General features: G+C 41.0%; 1 protein-coding gene and 1 long non-coding RNA gene across 4 annotated transcripts in view; one reads left to right on the top strand and one right to left on the bottom strand.

Moving 5' to 3' along the window:
• nhsa (Nance-Horan syndrome a (congenital cataracts and dental anomalies)) overlaps positions 1-25,676 on the bottom strand; it is a 71,858-nt gene that overhangs the window by 27,416 nt on the left and 18,766 nt on the right. The window lies entirely within an intron of this gene.
• On the top strand, positions 15,388-17,071 carry LOC121653192. The gene is made up of 3 exons (XR_006012753.1): positions 15,388-15,734; positions 16,637-16,785; positions 16,919-17,071. It is a non-coding gene; the product is annotated as an uncharacterized LOC121653192 (long non-coding RNA).

Below are 25,676 nucleotides of genomic sequence, written 5' to 3'. Positions count from 1 at the left end.
CAACACGGGAAGCACATGCATGTTTTCTGCAGCTGCTCATTCATCAACTTGTTATTCAGTGTGTGAAAAGCCGAGAGGTCAGAGGGTACAGGAGTGTATGGAGCTACAGTCTCGGGTCACAGACAGAGCTGCAGAGGTTACGGAAACACACTGAGCATCTGGAAGTTAGAGCGTCTGTACCCTCACACCTTTCCACGACGGCTCTGTAAGGTATACAGGAATATGCAGACTGTTATGTAAGTGTCTGAGCGGCTAAATCACACAAGGAGTTTCTCCACAGCTTCCTGTGTAAACTGGTTGAGTCTCAGACTCTGGTTTCTCCAGTTTACTGGCATCACTCAACACTCCAATGGAGCACAATAAGCAGAACAGACAGACTGTGAAGGGAGAGAAATACAAGGAGGGGAAAGAAAGAAGGCCTGAACGCAGACATGGGGGAAGGTGTGGTTTGGAAAGGGAAGACGAGGGCAGAGCCTGAAACGGACGATTGCAATGGAAACCTTTAGCTGACAAATATGGTCGGGCTGAGTTCGTATTCGCAGGCGAATAACCTGCGTGTGTCTGTGGGAAAGTCATTAGGAGGGTGTGGCATTAGTCTGAGCTGAGCTGAACCATCCCTCAAACATCTCTGCCTGGTGGGATTCAGTCAAGAGGGAGAATAAGCTGGAGACCTGACCGGTTCAGCATAAACCAACAGTTGGCAGGGAGGATGGAGCCAACCCAGCAGCTCTTTCACGGGAAACAATGAAGGGGATCAGACCATACCAGTCCCTGGTGGCTCCCAACGCCACACCCAGATGGCCCCCAAAACACACAAGCTGTTTATGAGGAGAAAACAGAAAAGGTGGAAAATGTGGTTAGGACAAATGGCTGTGTCCATCACGTGTCTTTCCTTTCTGGAGTTAGCTAACACAAACATGCAAACACACACTGCTGGAGGTGATTATCCTTACACTGTAGGTGTGTGAAACAGAGGTGTGTATAGGGATGTCACGATTACTTAATTTCACAATTAACCGTTTTATTTAACACCATGATTCTTTAATTAATTTAAGGATTATGTCCGAAGCAAACAGATCATTGCACAGCATGAAAGCGAAGTTACATCCACATTTTGCCGCTTGTGTTGTGTTGTTTTCATTCCGTCTGAGTTGCAGAAGAGGCATGTTAGGGTGGGAAAGTAAGACAGAGATAGACTTATTTTCCCCCAAACAAACAGATTAAACCATCCTCATTGGATTACTTTAGTTATAGAAAAAAGGACCAAAGCGTTATAGTAGAGGACGGCTCTCCAGCCTGTAAAGCAGGATGTAAAAAGGTTGCATAAAAGGAGGAAATACTTCCAATGTGTTTCGGCGCCTGCAGGATAACCAGCTTTGTGTAACAAAGTAAAGGCCAAGAAACGAGGTTAAATGACGTTAATGTTTAACATTGAAAAGAACAGCCATCATATCATTTGCATCTTTTATAATTGTGTACGACTGGTTGGGTTTACAGCAACATGCCGCGTTCACCCAACGTTACATCACAGGGATGAGACAAACCGAACAAGTCTGATGGTTGGTGACTGACTCGGCATGGGAACCATTATTTTTTCTTACGTCAGTGTGCAGTGACCTATAGAAGAAGGAATATTTAATTCCAGATACGTTGCCTTGTTTCCAGAACTATTTATGTGTCAAACTGCAGTTTTTCTGCTAAAAGGCAGCTGGAGGTCAAAGCTAGCTCGATGTTTTTCCTGGGTTTCTATATTTTCTACTCAGGTTGAAAAGAAATGTTCAAAAACATTTTTATAATGTAGTTTATAGAAAAAAAAGTCCAGGTAGAGGCCTTTCCCATCTCTTTTCTGTGAGAGAAATCAGACAAACTGGACAAACTCAGGATAAAATTGTTTGACTATGTAATGACTGGATGGAATAACTTGGCTTCCAGTACTACAGTGAGGAACCTTGGAGTTATTTTTTACCAGGATTTGTCCTTTGGCCCGCATATAAAACAGATTTCTAGAACCGCCTCCTTCCACCTACGTAATATTGTTAAAATTAGGTACGTCTTGTCTCAGAGTGATGCAGAAAAACCAGTCCACAGATTTGTTACTTCAAGATTGGATTATTCCAATTCCTTTTTAATGGGTTGTCCCAAATATCCCTGAAAAGTCTCCAGCTGATCCAAAATGCTGCAGTGAGGGTTGTGATGAGAACTAGCAAGAAAGGTCATGTTTCTCTAGTTTTAGCTTCTCTTTATTGGTTTCCCGTTAGATCTGGGATTGAATTAAAAATTCTTCTCCTCACATATAAAGCTCTCCAAGAGCAGGCGCCATAGTATATCAGTGATCTAGTTCCAAATATTCCCAACAGAGCACTTCGCTCTCAGACTGCAGGTTTACTTGTGGTTCCCAGAGTCTCCAAGAGCCGAATGGGAGGCAAAGCCTTCGGCTTTCAGACCCCTCTTTTATAGAACCAGCTCCTAGTTTGGGTTTGGGAGGCAGAGGCCCTCTTTATTTAAGATCAGGCTTAAAACCTTCCTTTGTTAAATCTTATAGTTAGGGGTGGTCTAGCCATCCCTTAGTTATGTTGCTCTGACTGCTGAGGGACGTCTCATGATGCACTGAGCACTTCTATCCCTCTTCACCTCTCTGCTCTTTATTTTTCATGTATTAACTTATTACAGTATTGGCATCATTATCTTGGATTTCTCTGGCTAAATGTTCTGGTGCTTGGTCTCTCCTTCCCACCCTCTCCACCTCCAACTGGTCGAGGCAGATGGCCGCCCTGCCCGAGTCTGGTGCTACGGGAAGTTTTTTCCTTTCCACTATGGCCCCGTACATTCTCTAAAGATAAGATTCAATGCAATCTAATGGTTTCCTCATCTAGATTATTTTTTTATGAATTGGCTTGTATGAACCCAGTTATTATAAATTGGACTAAACTGGATTTGTTTTAATTGGATCACAATGAATTAGCTTGAATTGATTATGTATGTAAAGTGAGATGACAAATAAAGCTAAATTTAACTGAATTGCAATCTGGAGTTAATATGTAGTATTTATTTATTTTTTCGGAGCAGAGGTGATTTAGTTAGAATGAGACTTTTTGGCTAATTTACTTGGTTTTGGCATCAAAATAAATAATTAATGAAACTAAAGGACGTATAAGTAGTGTTGATGTGATTGTACACATTTAAAATGTAATGAAATTAATACATAACTGTACAGTTGTACTAATAAGAAAATTATTAGTAAGCTGGAGTGAATAAGCTGTGGAAATCCCAGCTGGGCTGTTAGCGCCACACCGACAGCTCAGAGGAACTCATGCCAGCAAAATAACAAAAAAAGGACGCCATTGGATTATGTCCAGCTTTGTGTCTCCATGGAAATGGGTACTGAGGGTGTGCCTTCACAGTTCATCATAGCTCAGTTGTGGAAAGGTTCGCCCACAGTGGACCATGACTGGAGGAATTTACAACCAAATGTAGAAATAAAATAAATAAATAAACAAATAACCCCCCAAATGAAACCAGATTGGTTCCAGATGTACTCCAAGTTTTGTTGGTACTTACCTATTGATCATCAACAAAGAGAAGCAGGAAGTTCAGGGGGGACATGAAAGAGAAAGAAAACATGTTATTAGTTGATTGCAGCAGCAGCGTATCTGGAAAACATCTTGTTTCATTCAGACATTTTTCTTGCAGCCCAATCTCTGGAGAAATGCTAGTAGCAGCGTTGTTTTTCATGACATCCACGGACAGCTTTACTTTACTGCTCCGATAAAATCTTATCATCTGACATGCGAGGCTGTCCCGGGCAGGAACCAAACCTCTTCACCTCGCTCTAATCTCAACATGCGTGCTCCCTGGAGTGTTTGTCTTTGACACAGCTTTACAGATGCCAGACTCGGGCCTCTGATGGGGCACAGCTCACGTGTCGGCAGCCCTGCTCTGAATGTGGCTCTGTCCCGGAGGGAGTTCGCTGAGAAAAATAAAGAAATGGTCCTTGGAAGTGGCTAAGAAGAGAAAGTAGGTCCGACTTTTGAATAGCCTGCTGCCCCTCCAGGGCTTGCTCTTGTGAGTGCTTTGTGAAAGGAATGGATGTCAATAAGCATTTAAATCACAGCACTGGCTTGTTATTGTGCTACAAGGGACAGGCGCCATCAAGCTGAAAGAGCAAATATTATTTTTGGCTAAAAGGTGGTAGCTAAAGAGTAGCTGTGCCCTCTAGTTGTACTATTCTGCTTATTTCTCTAATAGTTCCTTCAGGTCTTTCATGTCTTTTCTGAGGACAAACAGTGTGTCACTTTTATCTCTTTACGCTGACTTTCTCTGAGGTGAACCCGCCACTAAACTGCAGCAGCAGCACGTTGGTAATGATGGATCCTGTTGTTGTGTCAAGATGTAAAATTGGTGGGTGCAGCCAAAAACACGGCATCTGTGACACACTCGTTGGGTATGTGGTGACAGTTTTACGCAGGTCAGAGTCGTGGAGAATATGGACTCCTGTCTTGTACAACTCAGACACATGGTGACATCTTCCACAGCAGCAATAGACAGATTGACTATGTTATATTGGACTGAGCTCTACTGAATGAAGAAGACTATAAAAGTGCTGGTACAGGCTTCTCCTATTTTTAGGTGGCTGTTTAGGAAAAGTTTCTCATCGTCAATTTAAGAGATACAACCCTTGACAACCACAGTAACTTTTTTGTGTACTTCTGTATACAAATATCTAAATCAGTCAATCACATGACAGCAACTCAACACATGTAGTCATGTAGACATGGCGAAGACGACTTGATGAATTTCAAACTGAGCATCAGAATGAGGAAGAAAGAGGATTTAAGTGACATGGTTGTTGGTCTGAGTATTTACTGGGATTTTCACACACAACCATCTCTAGGGTTTACAGAGAATGATCTGAAGAAGAGAAAATATCCAGAGAGCAGCAGTTTTCTGGACCAGAATGTCTTGTTGATGTCAGAGGTCAGAGGAAAATGGGCAGACTGGTTGGAGATGATAGAAAGACAACAGGAAGGAAAATCAGCACTGGTTCCAACCAAGGTCTGCAGAATATTCACTCAACACGTCCAACCTCTACAGCAGCAGAAGACCACACCGGTTAACTTGAATTGTGTTACTTTATTATGACCCCAGACATAAAATATAGGTTTATCTATAAATGCTTAAGTGTTTTTATTAATTAGCAAGAAAAAAAAACACCCAAAAAAACCAAAATAAAAATAAAAACATTTCGCTCAAAGGTACTGCACACGTGCGTGTTCAAACAATAAACCTAGAAAGTTAATGGTTGAATATTCTGCTGCTGTGAGGATTTTCATTATTTTTTATCTACAAAAGTTGTCTCTGAGACACAAACGTAACAGCAGACTAAAGACTTTTTGTTTCCTGCCTGTGTGTGCTCTCCAGTCAGTCTGGGTGGTTGCACATATACGAGACCACCGGCGTGCAGTAGAGGTGTAAGAGGGGGAAAAGTTATCTTTATCCAGACAAGCTGTTTCCAATGGATCCAAATTCCACCAGATGGCCTTTCTCAACTGATGGCAGTCAGAGAGGACCAGGCTAAAATGCAAAGATAAGACCACGAGAAAAGTTTTAACTCAAACTTTCACTCAGCTACTTTGACTTCAGTTCCTATTGCTTTGAAAAGTCTGCACAAAATCTGAGCGACGAATATGCTTTCCAGCAACAGCACTGAAATCCAAACTAGGAACAAGTTGTAAAGCCGAGCATACGCAGTAAAGATAATAAATTACCCTGAATGAGGTCGAGCTCTTATCAGAGTCTCTCAGGGCTCACAGTGGAAACACTTCCTTATATTTCCTGTCATTTTACATGGGTCTCAGCTTGATCGAAAAACACACACAAAAAAAGCAAAACAGGCTTGTTTCTGGGCCAAGAGTAAAGGCCCATAATCATAACAAGCATGTTGGGCTCTTTTTTCCTAAAGCACCTGTGGGAGCTGCAGCCAAGCAATAAAAACATACAAGCCCTTAAATCGCTCCCAAGGTCGCAACCCAGGAGAACAAATCAACATCTGCCTGCTGTACGCCGCCGCCATCCATGCCCCTGACACCGGAGCGGTTTCTGCACAACTATGGAATTTAACTTTAGCTCTCCTGCACCAGCTGAACAAACAGCTCTTGCAGCATATAGTGGTGTAGGTGGGTGTGTCTGTCAGAGAGGCAGGAATGTGTGTCGGTGTGTGTGCGTACAAGATGTCTGTTTATAGAGGTTAGCCTCAACCTGACCCTCTGCATTTCAGCCTACCAGCATCGACGATAATACACAAATATGACAAAAGAAAGAGACGATTCACACATGGTGAAACTTTCATCTAAGAAAAAAATAACATTTGGTGGACTGAACGTTTTCATTTAGGTGCACCCACATTTTCCCACCATCGCATCAGCATCATGTTTTAATACATTTTAAGAATTGTTTTTTTTATTATTATGTTAACCCTATACAGGTATAGGAAAATGTTCATCTAGGCCCCAATGAAACATATTTTTTTCCAGATTCTGGTTGAGTCTCCCCCAAAATTCCATGTTTTCCATGTTTCCCCCTGAATTTAGGGTTGTATTACGCAACCTCATGTTTTCCAGAACAATGTGTTTAATCATGTGGTGGATGTGTAAAATTTCAACAGTTTGACAGGATAATATCCTAAATATCCTGATTATTTTATTATTTTATCCTATGTTTGGTTCTGGAGGTCTTTATGAGACAGTGGCCTGATGGGAAAGGGGGTCAGGGAAAGTGGGGGTGACCTAGAGGAAAGGGCCCTAGTCTGGGGTTCAAACCTGGGCTGCATCGAGAAGCTGTAGCCTAAGGAATCTGAGTCAGCTTTTCAACCAGCCATAAACATACAGCTTTCTATTTTTTTTATTTTATTTTCTATTAACTCTGCCATACAGTCTTCTGTATCAGCAGTTTCTTGATAGATTGATCTTTTCTTCCGTGGATCTTCTCTAGGACAGCCTGCTGCTCCAACACACCTGCTCTTGCTTTCTGATGATGTTTCTCTTTGTTTGTCAGCTGTAAATTCTCAACCTGATGCTTTACCAGAAATAAATGCAGCTTTTTTTTAATCTACAGCCGTGTAGGGTAGAAATTCTTAATTGTTTGGACAGCTTAGGGTCCTGTTGATGACTGGATAGTTACCTCAGGGTCATAACACCTGTCAGGGCAGGAATCTGGAACATGTGGATTTAACAGAACTGTATTTGTCCGATTTAAAAAAAACTTTATATGAGCCAGTTTTTCTTAATCTTGAAACTATGTGGATTTTTCTTTTTGTTTAACTGGATACCTATGTCTGCTGGTTGCACATTATGTGTTACGTAGTTCAACCTATAATGTGTACAACTGTGGATCAGAGCCAGTTAGAGGTAAAGATTTGCCCTTCTCTGACTTTAACAGTTTTTTGTTTTGTTCTAATTATGGTTTCATTCTTTCCTGAGTTCAAGTAAGGAGGGAATGAACACAGATCACACGGACAGACAATCATCCTTCAAACAGACCTGCAAAATGTTACCGGTACCACTGAGAATAACAGTTAGTCTCGCTCGACAAAGTTTTGTTTTGTCCAAAGTTTGACCAAAAATGGTCAATTGCTCTCTAGAACCCTGATCTGCCTTGTAAATAACCAACTAAAAACAGAATGATAGCTATAGTGCATGAAGATCAACAAACTAAGAAGGAAAATCAAACATTTTTTTCTGTTTCCATGAATGAAATTTTCAATGAATGTCTGAAAACATACAACTATAAAAACAGCAACTATAGCTCTGATCCTTCAGTGAAGGAAAACATACTTCATATAAAAAAGAGGTTTAAAGATTTTGCCTGGGTACTGTAGTGTAGAAACTGTTAACTGAACAAGAATAAACTGCATCTGTTGGGGGCTATTCTCAGTAGAGGACTGGTAAGCATGTGACACCCCAGATAGTGTGTTTTTAATCATTCTGGACAGCAACATGACTCCCTGGCTTCAGTAACACTTGTCCAATATTTTCTTCAGACTCCCTTGGGGAAAAAAAGCCCTCCAAAATAAACAAAACCCCCCCTAAAAAAAACAGCAAAGAAGAAATATTAAAATGATGAGAATGTCCTCCTGGCTGACAGAATTGTTGGCTTACACCTGAAATTTGAATGATGCAAAAATTAGGAAATATCAGGTTCATCTTTGTTGCTGCATGCCAGCTTCAATCCTTCCCGTGTTTATCCAAGGATGGTGCAGGGCTGTAAATGCAACACATTTGGCTGCCATCTAACTTAGAAATCATCGCAGAGAGAAAGCTGGTGTCACTGAGCTCCCAACGCTCTGCTACAGTTACACGCTTTCATAAAGCTGCTGAGGAAGCGGCTTCGGTTGCAGCAACGCCTCAGGTGTTTAAGAGTGATGCTTGCAGACTGGACTGTCAACAGAGAAACTAAACCCTTACCAAACTCATACATACACACACACACACACACACATAAACAGCTGGATATCATTTTAACAAACCCCATTGCATTAATGCTGCCCATCCTGCCTAAATATTAGAAGCCAGCCTGAGGCCTCTGGAAATGTAGTACCTTCTGAAGCAGTGAACCCAATCTGAGCAGCTGCATTGTACTTTATAGAAGGCAGATAGAGTTTCCTGCAGCGGTTATTCCCAGAGGTGTAGTATTTCACCTGGAGTTTCACGTTTCTGTGACAGACAAGCTCAGCTTCAGCTAATTCAGTGTCTGTATGATAAAAATACTTTGTAATGGTGCAGACGTTCAGTGACCAGCTGCACCAACATTTACACCAGGGCTACTCAATTCGGTCCTACGAGGGCCGCAATCCAGCAGGTTTTCCATGTATCCCTGCACCAACACACCTGAGTCAAATTAGGTGGCTCTAACAGCCAATCAGGTTCTACACAATAACTCATTAATATGACTCAGGTGTGTTGGTACAGGAATACATGGAAAACCTGCTGGATTGCAGCCCTCGTAGGACCGAATTGAGTAGCCCTGATCTACACTCTTCTGGTGCAAACACCAAACCCGATCTCACCAAGTGGTATTTATGAAAAGCCACATCGGGAAATAAATAAGCAATTTAAACCAGTCGAGAGAACATATTTGATACATAATCATAGGAAATCACATATAATGCAATATTGCTATAGCAACATGACAATTTAATAAATGGTTTTATTTCCACTTGCATTAACCCTTAGAGCAGCGATGCCGGAAAACTAGACGAGATAATACTTCCTTTTAAGTATTCCACTCATCCATGTCGTAGCCAACATCTGGCAGACCACCTTAAGCTTTGTTTAGACAAAGTGCAGTGTGAAAACAAACTAAACCAAAAGAAGGCGTTTACACCATGTTGTTAGTCCCGGAAAATCCAAAAATGGGCAATGAGGTCGAGTTGACAACCATCAAACTCCGATCTGCCTGTAGCTAAGAGCTAACCAAGCTAACCCCGAGCTAACGGTAGTAACCAGCTAATGGAGGTAGGCGGGCTAAAGCTCGCTGTTAGCCAGCTAAAAACTGCGGTTGTGCTACACTCTCCCTTCTATTCGCAGATATTGAATACCTGTCAATCAAAAGGACGCGCTCCTAATTGGCTGATTAAATAACATTCAAATGGATGAGTTAGAATAAAAATTGCCCCCTCACAGTGTCATGGTTCACAGTGATGGTTCCTGAGTTTGGTTTTTATCTGTTTTTGTTGGTTATGCCTTGATCTTGGTTTAGGTTTTTGTCATGTTTAGTTCTGTCTTACTCTTAGTTTATAGTTCTGGGTTTTTGTCATGTTTAGTTTCCGTTATGTTCATACTTTAGGTTTTCAGTTTTGTCATGTTTAGCTGAGTTTTCCTGTCTTCCCTCATGTGCTCAGTTTCTGTTCCTGGCTCGTTACTTCCCCTGGTTTGATTTCTCATTCACTTCACCTGCTCCTAATTACTCCCTCTGTCTACAAATACCCAATGGTTTTCAGTTTGCTTTGTCAGATCCTTGTGGTTCCTCCCTGGGATGTGTAGTGCTCTGTCCCTGAGTTTTGGTAAATAAACCAGCTTTGTTCATCACAGTTCAGCTTCTGCATGATCTATCTGCATTTGGGTCCTCACCACTGCTCACACACGACACACAGTTGTCATGAAGATAAACTTGACCTATTAATCCTAACATGGTTTTTTTGTACCAGGCTTTAAACATGTTTATTTCTGCTGTGAAGTGGGTCTTTTTAACATGGGGATTTACTCTGTTTTGGAGCCAGCCCCTAGTGGATGAGGGGTGAACTGCAAATTTTTTGCACTTCCACACAGGCTTCACATTTTATAGGCAGAGGTTGCCACTTGGTTTACACCAGCATGGTCCAGAAGACTCAATTTGATTGGGCAGGGAAACATTTTACTCAAAATCTGGCTTTAATCACAAGTAAACAATGGAGCAACAAATTTATCCACTCTTAGGGTCTCTGTTTTCACTTTTAAGCAGTTTTCACCAGAATCTGTCCAGGATGAGCAGCCGGAGAGGCAGCTAGCTATCAAACATGTTGCTCTACGTTACTTCCTCTCTTTGGTTCACTAGATGGTCAGTTTGCTTTCACACAGTAAGTGAACTGCACCAGAGTTCCCTTTATTGGTCCCCATCAGGGCGTGAATGAGTATTCACACTGCTCCCAACGAACCACAGGTAGTGCAGTTTGTTGCAGGATTTTTGCCAGTCCTGTTTATTTAATACAGGCCAGGTGTCTTCTTTTGGGGAGTTGATGGTGAGCTATTGATACCACGGCTGGGAACCTGGAAGCTAGGTAACATCAGCTACACTGCAGTCCCTACTGGTTGGTGGGACGTACATAGGAAAAAAAGATTTAACACAAGAAAAAATTAACCCAAAAAATAATGTGAAAAGGAAACAAGAGAATGACTCACAAGATCATGAAAATAAAAAGCAGAACAGGTAAACCCAAAATCAGCCATATCAGTCCACTGCAAAAGACAAAACCATATCACGGACTGGGTCAACGCAAACATCATCGAATTGCAGAGCAACAAATTCAAACGTTGGATCAAGGAGGCCACACAAATCAGGAGGCAAGGCAAGAACACCATCATCCGTGATGAGGGGACATTCATGCTATCCCATACATAAGATTCTCTCCTGCAAAGACCATCGGGTGGCAGGAGACGTGACCAGCCAGATTGCTGGGCTCGTCACTAGTCCGGGAGACCATCAACTGATAAAGACACGTCATGACACATGTCGGTTGACGTTTCTGAATGAGACTGAAGTTCCAGTTGAAACATGTCAAAGTCAAATTACAACTCCTTAAAAAACTCTTTGTCTGATCAAAAGAAGTCTTACAATTGAGATTCATAGCCACTCAATCAAGTTAAAGCTAACATCGCACAAACAAGAAACACAAAGAGAGCAGCAGGTTTGTTATTCAACACAATTGCAGTTAAAGCAGATGAGCAAAGCAAGAACTCTAGAGTAAATTAAGGAATAAACATGGAGATGAGTGGTTGTGTCTGAAAGAGTCAACCAAGATTTCATTGGACAGCTATATTACAAAAGGACCAATAAAGGAGAGAGAACATGGGTTATTTTTGTGTCCATAAAGTGTGTGAAGGGCTATGAAAAATGAAAGCTGCCCCGAGTGAGAAAAGGTTTTAGAGTGGTTCATCTCTCCCAATGCCGGATATGTGGCCTGGTCCATCAAAGGTAGCTCTCAGAACCAGTGTTATTTTAGTTCCTCTCTCTTTTCTCTGCCTCTATGATCCGAGGATTTTTTTACCTTATATAGATAAGACACCAGCCAGCTCATAGCACGTCTTCACATGATCCTGGCCTGGAGGACGCTCCCAAGAGGGCTGCCTGTCCCTTCCCATAACGCAGGCACTGGGGCAAATAGGCATAGGGGGCCAATAAAAGGGGAAGGAGAGCATCTACAAAAGGCAGAGTTGTAGAGGGATCCAGCAGGGAGAGAGGAATTTCTTCATTACTCCCTCCAACTTCCTAAGCTCTGCTCTGTATTATCTTTGCTCCAAGAAAGTCTGACAGACTTTTTTTTGTGGCTGATTGTGTGGTAGCTTTGTGTACTCTTCACACATCAACCCTAATGTGTGAACCACTCAGGCAATGTCAAATTTACATCTCTCAGCCGCACAGTATTCTGTTGACTAACAGCTGAATTCTCGTAAAACACATGCTGTTATAATGAATCCCTTAGCCTGGGATTTAATACAGAGAGGGCAGAGCCTGCACTGCTCGGCAGAGGCCTAACCACAAGATTTCTACAGTACAAGCCCAGCCAAAGGGCAAAGCCTTACTGAAAGGAGGCCACGCCACAACACTGATGCATTCTCATCCTCAGAAGCATTCAGAATGTTCAGTTTGGAAGGTTTTCTAAACAACAACAGAGAGCACAAAGCAGCAACCGTTCTCCCTCAAAGGATGAAAAAAAGTTTACCCTCCAGGTGGTTTACGGTGAAGTGTGTCAACGCATGCCGTTACCCAGATGGCAGGTTTTACACGCAGCAGCCCACGTTCAGCTAGGGAAACAAAGATCATACCTCCCTTTACTGATCTCTTTGATTGTAGACTATTCCAGTTTTTACATGAGAAGAGAAACAATCCTGCCAGGAACCAACACCATCAAATCTGCACTTTCATAGTTCAATCTAATAGTCCAAAATAAAAATCCACAGCTCAACACTACTTAAAAAAAAGCTTGCAAAGAGACTGTTTCCATTTCCAACACAGAGCAATCACACACACTAGCTGTTTAAGTCCTTGTGACAAACCACACAGGAAAACAGTTGTTTAAGGACTGGAAAAATCCAAAGTACTTGCTTCCTTTAATATTTTCCTCACTAAAGTATAAGTTGCACAAGCAAATGATGAGGGTTCGTATTAGGGTGGAAGGAGCTGCAGGAAGCAGCGGGCTCCTCGCATATTGAAACCATAAGAGTGGAGGAATGAAACTTAATATGCTGGCCTGCAATGATGCAATCCATTATGTTTTCATGTTATAGAAGAAAACACACTAAATGCTGGGAATTGAGATCCCAGTATTTCTGGGAATTCTTACCAACATGTAACCCCAGCGCTAATATAGATCATACCTGCAGGATGTGTTCTGGGTGTAACTACATTCATATTTTGGGGAATATCCAAAAAAGAAACCTCATCATTGCTGAAGGGCTTGCATGCCACCTTTGTAGTACTGTTTAAAGTTCTGCATGCAAGATCATTGCTGATTTAATTTTAAGTCTAGCTGTCTTACAGGAGCCGAAACATAACCTGAAGCAACTTTTGATCCTTTATTATGGGAATTTCTAAACATAACATGGACAAGTTAGCTTCACTGAATTTACCATTTTTCTAAAGTAGTGCGTGTAAAGGGGGGGGCGGGGGTCTTGTTTTTGGCAGCCGATTTTGATGATTGACATTTCTTTGACCAATCAGTCAGAAGAAACAAGGTCTAGCACCTAAATTCACCTTAAACACACCAATAATGATCCAGAAGGAGGTTAATCCAAAGGTAGCACTGCTAAATGTAAATAACCTGGACCGCCAACATTAGCATTGTGTTTTCCAGCAGGAATTTACTTTTTGACCACAAAACAGCAAAGGTGAGACATACTTTATGGTTTATTAAGTTAATGTGGTTTTAATTGTGCTTTGCTTGGGCAGCAATGATCGGTCAAGGCTTTTAGTCGAGTTTTTCCTGTGTTTTTTTGTTTGTTACATGTTAAAGACACACTACAGAACTTTTCTCAGTGACACATATGTAAGTATTTATGGAAATGTAAATAGACATACAGTAGCCGTACAATATATATGGGCATCTGTACAGACTATACAGACATATGTGCTTTTTTATTTAGCTTTCTTTTTTTTTTACAGATACTTTTTTGTTTCTGGATAATCGAGTGACATTTTTGGTGAAGATCAAGTTGTGACTTCGGGCCGGAATAAATAAGCAGTTACTTTATCCTGCTCCTTTCCAGACATAATCAGTATATTGTTTATTTAAAATGATCTTTATATTTGCTTAATTTTGGTACTTTATTTGTTAGCTATGCTTATGCTTATTTTGTAATTGTATGCTTTTGTTTGCATGTTAAAAACAAAACACACACAACTGGTTTGAAAAAAGATTAAGCATCAATGGGTTAAAGTAAGTCCTGTTTTAAAGGATTTTTTTATTTTATTTTTTGGTTAAAATAGTAACACAGTATTAGGGTCATGTTCATCAACTAGGAGCTATTTTCAGCACAGGCATGCCCTGGCCTTTCTCAGCAGAGCTCGTGTTTCAAAACCACCTTCATTTCCTTAGAAAATACCCCAGAAACAGATACGCGCTGCCAGGAGACTATGAAGTCACCACAAACCCAGCCCTGCATGACACACTCGCATTATGTAACCAGAAGCCAGAGTAAAGCTCACATGACATCAGCCCGGATGTTTGAACATGTGTACGGCACCCTCTGCTGCTTCTGATCTCACCAGTAAATGTCAGCAGGTTATCAATAACAGCTGACGACTCATTATCAGCTGACTGATGGTTTGAGATTGCATACCCCTGCACCTTAAAAGCCAGTTTTACTCAGAAAAAGTCTGATCTGATTGGTTATTTTTGAGAAAGCAGCTCTGCTTACATGGAACATGAAGAAAAGGCTGCAGCTTCACATGGGGACGAGTTTAAATAAAACACAGAGGAGGAAATCAGGCTCTCTGGGGAACTAAATACGGTATAATCTGCACGTGCTGCTATTGGCCAGAAGTGCGTGGTCTGATAGCCAATGGTGTAACGCTGCATTGTTACTGTGTGTATTCAGCACTCTTCATCCCTCTGCTGTGATGTGTGTATGTGTGTGTGTGTGTGTGTGTGTGTGTGGAGAAAGGAGGGCTGTTCAAAACAGGGCCGACCTCAATACTGAAGCCAACCAAGCAAGATGATTTCATTGTCTTTTTTCATTGCCTTTACCCACTTACACACATAATCTGTTCAAATAACCAGTCCTGCACTGGCTCCTCTCATGCACACTTTCACCACTAAACTTCATCATCCTGTACATGCATTATGCGTCTTTAAGAGCTCATATAAAATATTAAAAAACAGCACATTCTTCTCATTTTATCAGTCTATTCTGCAGGAAACCGTTCCCCAGGAGGCTGCATTTGTTTTTATATTTGTGTCTGAGTGTACTTACAGATGATCTGTCTCCCGCAGCACAAATAACAGGCCAGTAGGCAGCTTTAAGTCACCCTGCCTGGCAACACAGTGGAGATCTGGCAGCTCCAGGTCCGAGATACAACAGAATCCTGACCGGAGTTTCTGCTTCTCTTCCTCCACCTCATGAAATCTCCTGCAACTTGTCTGAAAGGGAGCCACCTTATAGACTCAACTACAGGCAGGTTTTCTAAAGTAGCAGCTAGGACAATCTGGGCACAATTACACCCACTTTAATTTCATAATGAATGTTTTTTCCAAAGGACAGATGTAATTTTGACTGACCTTCCAGGCTGATATGATTGCTAACGTCTGCCTGGATCTTACTGAGTGTTTACCCACAGCGTAATGTGGTGTTTAAAGTCATCTCGGTGTGTCGCATTTCAGCTCTGCCCTAGTTTAACTGTGACTTGCTGCACCTTATAGTCCAGAAGTCAGATTAGTTTGTATCAGTGAATCCATGAATAAAAGTAGAACTGGATAACTTTGATTGGTAAGCAAACAATGATGACAACAGCAAGAATAAATCACATAATTCACATAGTTATAAAGACATCTGGAGATGTCAGAATAGAAACTGTTGTTCACCCAGATATCGATGAAAATTTGTATCACGTGATTCAAACTTTATATATATATATATATATATATATGTGTGTGTGTATGTGTGTGTGTGTGTATTCTGCCTGTTTTATTTTAATGTAAAAATACATGTAGAAGCTCAACCCTTTAATCCCAGTCCACATACAGATATGTTTTCAAGACAGCCTCAGTTGTCAAATTATGAGGCTGAAATTATGTAAAATGAATGTATCAATAGATATAGCAGCATAAAAGCCGACCAGAACAAGACATCATCATTTATTACTAACAGAACTTTGTAGAAATGACACACAGATCAACAGAGACCAAACCTTTTCTTATCTGAACGTCATTTTATGAAGTCTTGACTTTCAGGTAAAAAAATAGTGAAATTAAAACAAACTCAGGACGGAAATTATTTACATATTTACACTTTTCCTCCAGCTGCTTTAAGCTATTAACAGTTATTTATGATACTATTTACCTACTATCCTAACAAATTTAACTCCAACTCAGCTGGTTTTTGGTGCTTCTTGGATTTATTTCCACCAGAAAGCTGAATTATTTTTGTTCTTTTCAGGCACACAGAACTTTCTGCTCACTTGTTGATCTTTGGTTACTCCTGATTGGACAATACTGTCTATTTAAGATCTCTGATTGGTGGACAGTTAAGATATTTTTCCCCATTAATTCTATGTTTTATTATGCAACCTTGTGTTTTCCAGAGGGGATGTGTCTAGTCATGTGGTGGATGTATGACATTTCAAAAGTTCAATAGGAAAATATCTTGTCTTAAAGATATAATTATTTCAGATCTAGGGGCTTATTGACACAGTTGCTCGACAGGAAAGGAAGTCAGAGACAGAAGAGGCCACCTACAACTAAGGGGCTCCAGACCAGGATTCGAACCCGCTTCAGCTGCATCATCCAGCTGTAGTCTCTACGAGCCGTCTGCTAAACCAGTTGAGTTTACCACCATAAACATCTATTTTTTTTCCTTTTAAAAATCTTTATTTTTATTTTTAATATGCAGCAGTTGTCCTACAGTTATTTTGTCGATGTGGGCTGATATTTGTTTTCCCCTCTGACCTTCAGGACAGCACCCAGCTGCAGCTCAAACACTCGCAGAGTTTTCGCTCCTCATTTGTGATGCTTCACCAAGAACAGTGGCGCCTTTTTCATTTTTTTTAGAGACACGTAGGCTAGCGTTTCTTTATTTCTTGAACAACTTTAGTGTTTCTGTTGATCTTTTAGCCATCGCTGACTTTCTGGAGGAGCCTTCCTGCCAAGTCAGGTGATGTCACACAGACCGGAAGCTGTAGTGGTCAAAATACATTCTTGTTCATTTGGCTCGGACACCAATGACAACTCTTAGATTAGTAGCAGAAGTAGATCAAACCCTCATATGAGCAAATTCCATGATATTCTGAGTTTTACCTTTCTAATGTAAAATTCCGTGATTCTGTGCAAATTTTCCACATCATGGAAATCATAGGTCTCTTAGGAACATAGTACTGACCATGATCTTTTTTATTAGGGTGATAAATGATGGTGTTATTATGAATCACTTATTGTGGATTTACCATATAGAGAAGGGATGGCCAACGTCGCTCCTCGAGAGCCACAATCCTGCAGGTTTTCCAAGTTTCCCTGCTCCAGCACACCTGACTCAAATTAAATGGATCCAACAGCCTATACTGATCTGCACAATGACTCATTAGTTTAAGTCAGGTGTGTTGGAGCAGGGAAATTTGGAAAACCTGCAGGATTGTGGCTCTCGAGGAGCGACGTTGGCCACCCCTGATATAGGGTCTCTGAATAAACACTACGTTGTGTCTGGATTGTGAACATCCTGGATGGGATATAAATGCCTGAAGAACTTCTGTAGATCACCTAACAAGTAAACTGTCCATCACAATTTACCCCCCAGGGTTACACACTAGTGTTCTTGAGAAATTGTTGACAATATAAGTGATAGCATAATAGGGCTAATCTATTTCATTTAGAAAACTCATAAAACTGCATTAATTTTAAAGTTTTCTAAGAGCTACACCTTCACATTCTTGGCCAAGGTGCTTAAAACTTTCCATTTCATCTGTATCTGCAAAGCTGGAGACCCTGACGAAGGAATGTTTTAAAAGAGGGGGGGTACCAAACTCAAGCATTAGGCTCCTTTTAAATGCAACACAAGGAGAAATGTGCATATGTGTAATTCTGAATGTGTGTGGGGGTAGGGAAGGGGGTCAAAGACATCCTTTCTCCACATGTGAAAGATCCCAGATTCAGTTATGCAGGGCCAGCAGTCCCTCTCATCAAACAAGCTTTTATCTGGCCAAAGGGAGTCATTGGTTTGTTTGTGTGGTTTCGCCTTCGAACCACCAAACAATCTCTCTCGGCTTCACTAATTTCAACTGTCAATTAAACTCTTAATTCCTGGACTTCTGACAGTCAAAACATTGTCAGAGGATCATTAATCTGCCTGTTGATGCCTCAGATCTCCAAGTTCCACCAACACGCAAGCACAGGAATAACTGTGGAAACAGTAAATATTAGATAGCTGCTCCATCGGCATTTGGCTCCTCTTGCATTAGCCTTCTTGTGTGGTCAGGAGGCTGTTCAAGAGAGCTGCAGGAATGCGAGCGCATAGAAAAGCCAACAATGCTTATGGAGCCACCGAAAGCTCGTACACAAGCCACTTGTGTAGTTCCTGTGGTTCTGAGTGCAGAATCAGATCCCTTTAAAGAAGATGAGGGGTTTTAATTGGCATGTTTCATAGGGCAATGTCAGGTGAGAGCAGTATAGGAGGGGGAAAACTTTGTCAAACTTTAGCAAGTCATTCAGGTTTTCTTTGTTCTTCATTTTTCAGACTAAGTAGGAGAGACAACCCCCTGTCTGAATGAATGGCTCTGAGTGTGGGAATGATCCTGGGAAGTGACTGTGATTAGTTTGGCTTCACTGGGCATGCTATCACAGCAGGGTGAACCTGGCTCAACAGGAACGAGGAAGTCACAATGAGAGACTCGGAGCGATGAGGAGAAGAGCAGCGAAGGCTTCGTCATGTGAGAAGGAGAGAGAGAGGGGGGCAAGGGCAGGAGCATGGTAATTTAGTCTCTGTGGTCTGACAGTGATTTCTAAGATGGTAATCACATCAACTTTGTAGCGGAGGCAGAGTGACATCACTGGGAGCTGCGAGCTTATCCCACACTGGCAGGCCTCAGTGGAAATCTGTGGGTCCAAACTTCACTGCAGCTCTAAACACCCTCTAATCATGAACAAAAGGATTGAGAGATATCTAGTAGTATGTTGAGGGTGTTAAAGAGCAGCATGCACAATGCTAACAGATCAGAACACCACTGCTAACGCCCATCCCAGTTTCTAAGGTGTAAGGTGACTTTGACAGAGTACTTCAGGAAGAGGCTAAAATAATATGGATTTTGTAATCCAAGCAGACTATATAAACAATGCACTGTTACTGGGGAAGATTGTGGGGGGGGTTATTTACTAGATAAGCACCAGTGAAGCTTATCAAGCAGTCAGAGAGCTTGAGGTTTAATATACTAACCTCCTCCTCACAAATCTGTGAAAGCACAAACGATTTCTGCACATGCTAAGAAGCACTAATCCTACCAAAATGATGGAGAAAAACTCAGCTAAAAGACTCTACCAAGCATGGATACCCGAACGAAACACAACTCAAACCCCACACGATTATATGGACATGTAAATATTATTAGACCTTTGCTACCTTCTGTACTTAAAGCTAACCACACAAACAAGGTGTCGCATTAAAGCAGAGACTACAAAGATGTCGGTCTCATCGCTGAGGTAGGTCAGGCAGCTCATTAAACTAGCAGCTAAAGATTAGGAGAAAAAAACACTATCTTTCCTTTTTTTGTGTTGAAATGAATTATGAAGGCACAGGTTGTTGAGAAGAGATGAGGAAGATTTACAGTTAAGTGCGTCCTCTTCATACAAACCTAAGGGTCGTGTCTTTCTGGAACATCATTGTTTCTATGGTGAATTTGGGTGTTGTGCTTTTATTCTCTGGACTCGTTAGATGTGTCAATCATGAACCATCAACCAATGGGTTGCCAAGACATTATCATTAGTGACATAGTTTTTCCAGTTTGGTACCTGAGGAAGGTCAAATGGCACATTTAAGTGGTTCTGCCCAGAAATACCTCTATTAAAACTTTATACTTTATTAAAAATACTCTATTAAATACACTTTTTTAGCTTCTACTTAATCACATTTCCTCATCAGATACTAATTCTTAGATAAACTGTGCCGCTGTCTTATGAGTCAAAGGTTATTTTTACTCAGTATGGTGGGTTTTTTGTTTTAGGCAAAGGTAAACAGTCTCGTCACATCACGCATTGATTACTGCAACTCTCTCCTGTTTGGCCTTCCTCAAAAGACCCTTCATAAGGTTCAACTGGTCCAGAACTCAGCTGCCTGGATCATCACTAAATCCCCTTCATATCACCACATCACACCCATCCTACAGCAACTCCACTAGCTACCAGTTTAAACTTCAAGGCCATCCATAACCTCACCCCTCCATATCTGTCCGATACCATCCACATCACCACCCCATCCCACTCCCTTAGATCCTCCTCCTCCACAAATCTGACTCCCTGTCCGCCTGAGCACCATGGGGAGCCGAGCCTTCAGTCGCTCTGCTCCCCAGCTCTGGAATTCTTTGCCACCAGACATCAGGAACTCTGAAACTCCTGCCATTTTCAAATCCAGACTCAAAACTCATCTGTTCAAAATTGCCAACTCATTGTAACCACTAGACAGCAAATTTACTCTGCCATTCATCCATTTCTGTTTTTTTTTGTTTGTTTGTTCTCATTAGTGCACTTAGTTTTATTCCTGATTGCTATTATATGTTATTGTTTTTATGTCGTAAAGTGTTCTTGGGGGTCTTGAAAGATGCTTTGAAATAAAAAGTATTGTTATTATTAAAAGCTTTAATTTTCTTCTTTGTTCCAGGTAGGGCTGGCCATTATTAATCAATATCACAATTAATATAACAATGAATTATTTAGTATCATTTTATTTTTAGTCCTTATAGCCAACTGAAAGTTTTTGTTTCCAACATTTTCACAATAGAATAGCAGGAAATTGATTTTATAAAAGGTGAAAGGAAGCACACACAGTTTAACTATATATGGTCATTTAATGAATATTTTAAAAATATTTAGGAGATAATTTAAATAACTGACATAAACAAGATTACGTCAATAATTGGTACTGAATGTCAGTTTCAATTCATTTTCAGTTAATTACAGCCCTAATTCCAGGTGAATTTACTCTGAAAAAATCAGAAATTCTAATTTTGACTCTTCTGTAGTAATCTCACATCTCAGCTGCCTTATGAGACCGAGACTGTCCATACAGCTCATGTATGGAGCTTCATTTATTACCTCTGCCTCTGCCAAGGCGAGGTCATGTATTCTGTGGCTTTGGTCTGTCTGTTAGCAACATAACTGAAAAAGTTATGGACGGGTTTCAATAAAACTTTCAGGAAATCTCAGAAATGTAATGAGTGATTAGATTTTGGAGGTGATCCGGATCACTGCCTGGTGATCCGGATCACTGGCAAAATTATAGCTTCTAACTCAAAAATAATGCCCACAAAAAAATGAACTAAATAGATTAAAAAATGGGCTGTGCTCTCTAAATGCTTCTAGTTTTGGGTATGTAATTTCAGACAGGAGGTAGAAGGGGTTAATAACTAAGCTTGAATCTCTGGTCGGTGGATCTTCTTCTGCTTGGGCTGAACCAGGTTTGGTTTTATGTAAATCTGAACTAACCAGCTGCTTGGTGTCACCTCCGACGACGGGATGTCCGGCTTTTCATCTAACAAGAAAGTGAATGAGGGTATTAGCCAGACTGAAACAGGCCTGCATCTGAGTCGGCAGATATTTGAATATAAACACGTGATTACGAGTGCAGCTTGGGTCAGTGACATCAGACCACTGCACACCAGATGTCACCGACGCCTGTGTGGGCGGTGCCTGTGATAGACACTGAATACTAATGAGGAGAAACAGGGCTTTTCCACAGGCTTTGTTTTTGAATGGGTCAGCAGTAAACTTCACAGGGATGGAAGTGTGCCACCTAACACGGGATCCCTTTTAAACAGCAGATTAGGGGCGACCAGCGTCCCAGATTAAACAGATCTGTCTGGGGTCAGGTGTGTACCCCATGTTTGTTTTCTTTACATACAGACAGCATAACACTTTAACTACAAACTAACTATTTTATTAATGGAAAATCTCATTACTGTCATCCATTGCTTTATATAAACCTGAAATTACATCAAGTGAGTATAGCAAGCTGCTGAGAGGAGTATATCAGAGCTATAAGCAAGCACAGCTGACAATAAACTGAGTCACAGATCAGCAACTCTCTCCGAATGCCTCAGGGCTTCAAGCCTGAGCACAAGCACGAGGATGAGCCATGTACTCAACATTAAGCATCTTTAAGAGCGAGGTGATCTGAACGGCTGCTGCTTAGAGCGACCGTGCATGCTGCTGTTCTCATCTGCTTCGCGAGCGGTCATGCTGGATTAATCTGTAAGCACCAGGGAAAAACAAACAGTAATTTTTACATGTTGGGAGAGGAAATAAGTTAAGAGAGTTAGACTTTAATCTTTCACAACACAGCCTAGAGGGACCACGCTCAGATGACTTTAAGGGAAAAACATAGTGATGCTTACCTAGCATATAAAGGTGTGTTTGTATGGTCAACTTCAAGTGCTGTAGAACACAGGGAAGGCTTGCTCTAACCAGCCCCCGCCCCCCACCCTCTTAAAGACCCTCTGCAGTTTGTTTGTAGAAGGAAATGAGGTCTCAGTGGGTTGTGGTTTTAAGGTTGTCACTCTCTTTGGTGTGAAAACGGCATACTTGTAGTGCGATATCTGACAATTAACATGAGAAAAATGACAGAATAGCACTACCAGTTTCCTCTGTTACTTCTCAGCAATCTGAGACCCTGCATAAAGTAGAAGTCCAGATGGGCAGGTCACATCTGTGCTCATAGGAATGCATCCTCTGTCACCCCTATATTCCTGGAACGTAAAGACTGCAAGACTCCTGTGATTTTCTAGCCTTACACTGATGACCGTGACCAAGGGGAAGCATGTGGCATGACAATATGGGATTATACAACCAAAAAACTTTGCGAGGTTTGAAATAAAACCAGAAAATAGTGAAAAAATGCTTTAAACTGATTCTGTGGATGACTTTTTTAAATAAAACTCCTAATCTGGTGGATCAGGGCAAATTCACTGTTTTCCAGGAGCTCTTAAAATAAGAAATCACACCAAACACACATCAAATCGTCCTCATATTTTTAAGCCATATGTGAAATTCTCATTCCTGAGGACTAACCACCCTTTTGACATCTTATCATAAACTTTCTGCCCACTGTGAAGAGCTGCTGAAAAACCTCTTTGTCTCTGCCATCATCCCACAGAAATCCCTCCATGTTGGTTTGAGCAACACGATTGCAACACCAAACAATCAACACTGAGACCACTTGCTAATTAAATCCATAAAAACCAGCTAATGCCACAGCAACAAAAGTGCAAATTATTATGTTCCACTAACTTAGACATTAATGTACAAATTCATGTATTGAAGCAGCCAAACATACTGAGGCGTATTTGCACACATGATGATATAAATGAGGTTATAAAACTGTTACTATAAAACAAGCTGAGAATTACAATGTGTTATGTTCATGGCAGACTATCAATGGATCCAAACATCCAAGTTTCACAGCAACAAGTGAGTTTATCGCTGCCATGGCAACAGTGAACCAGGCCAGGACCTGCTCTGCTTTCAAACTTATGTGTAAAACTGGTGAAGGAATGAAAGTGCTGCACGTCACAGCCCTTTTCAGACATGTGCAAACATAAACTGTTTGAGATACAACACTTGAGTAAAACTGTTCTAGAAAAACAAATATATGAATTCATTTTTGCTTTTTATATGGAAGCTACACTATACTAGCTACTATACACAACTATACACAAGGGCTAGACAATACAGCCTAAAAATAAAAATAAAAACAATAAGAAATTAAAAATATACTACACTATATATATTTATATATATATGTGTGTGTGTGAAAATCAGATTTTCATGAAAAGAAATAGCACTAAATTCAAATTAATCTATCAAATTGATTTATCGCCGAGATCTACTGTAATGAAATATATATTCCTCTAGATATGCAGGATAGGCTTTGGTCTCAGACAAACGGGGTCTGGTCAGAGCCAAACTTGATTCTCACAAAGCAAATTAACATAATCTGCTTCCCAGGCTGATGTTCGAGAGTCATATACGGCGGTGGGTGAAAAATAACCAACACGCGCTTGAGAAAGTATTGCAGACAGTATGAAAACACAGATTGCATGTCTAACACTCTGCCCGCCCACATTCAAACACACAGATGGCTTTGTTGATGCCACTTGTTATCCCTTTACTTTTTTTCTGCTTGCAACTGGATTTCAGTTAAAGCCGCTGAAAAATGTGGCACCTGGTCCAAATTAAATTGCATTAAAATACCACAAATGTGTATATTTTCATAATGGGCAACCATGGTGGGATTCGTACCCCTGACCCGGGGTCGGCTTCATCACCACTGAGAAACAAAGACTGAAGCCGAACATATACATTTCCCAGATGGAGAATGAAGACTCAGCTGTCCCAATGTCTTTCAATGAAGAAATCCCGCCATTGCTATTCTTACTGGCATGACTGGCTGGGCTTGACATCAGTGGGAAGGCATGTACTCCTGCTTATTGGCGCTACATCTGGAGAAATGCATTGTTTGTAGGGAGGAGTGTGATGCCTGGAGTGTTGAAACAGGGTGCAGAGTGATGAATGATGGACTGAACCCTGAATAAACTCAGAAATGTTAATGTCTCTATAAGTGTAAGTTACATTAGAGCGGTCTTCCATTGCTGCATCCGTACTGCATGAAAGCTGACTCATCTTTTCATGTGGCGCAACATGATATGATGAGAAGACATTAAAAACCTCAATCAAACATGTAAGCTATTCCCCCACATCTTGAAAAAATTAGACCTGACCATATTTTACAGTTTAAACATCTTCGCTTGTTACTGGTAGGATCTGGTTCTATGAACAAAAACAAAGATCAGAAATGATTAAGAAGTCAATCAGAGATTTGCGCCCATTCAGTTCTGCAGTAAACTACAAAAACAATCCCTGGAGATAAACAATGTAGACCACCAATACGCTGTAACCTCTAACATTTGGATTCAAAGTCTCCTGACAGATTCTCTGGGACTGTTTTACTCCCTCACATTAACATTGCCATAAATTATGAGGTGTTACACGGATGAGGGAGGTTTAAACAGAGAGGTAAATCCCTCTAGGATACCTTAGCCTTGGATCCTTCCCAACATCTCAGATTTCTGAAGTATTCTTAAGGGCAAAGGTCAGAAAAACAAAAGCTGTGGGAAGAGGAACCAGTCAAATAGTTGTTGTGCAATGACTCAAAATTCAATGTAATGCCAAAATCCACAGGTGAAAAAAACCTTATCTGCACTCCAGATCATCCAAACAGGAGACGAATCACAGACATTCATATTTTGTTTTCTTCCTGATAAATAACCTAATATGAAGCCAAGAACTTCAGCTATGTTAAATGAGGCGACTTAGAGCCTGCCTCAGCCTATACTTTAAACTCTCACTAGCTGGCAAGCACCTTCTTAATAAGATCAGGATGAGTGCTCCTTTAACCAGCAGACCCCCCACCCCACCCACCCGCCAGGCCAGCAGAACAGGAGATGAGGCTAAATCCACT

The sequence above is a fragment of the Melanotaenia boesemani genome, chromosome 14 (genome assembly GCF_017639745.1).
Source record: "Melanotaenia boesemani isolate fMelBoe1 chromosome 14, fMelBoe1.pri, whole genome shotgun sequence".
Classification (NCBI taxonomy): domain Eukaryota; kingdom Metazoa; phylum Chordata; class Actinopteri; order Atheriniformes; family Melanotaeniidae; genus Melanotaenia; species Melanotaenia boesemani.
This window is presented reverse-complemented; position numbering and strand designations above follow the sequence as displayed.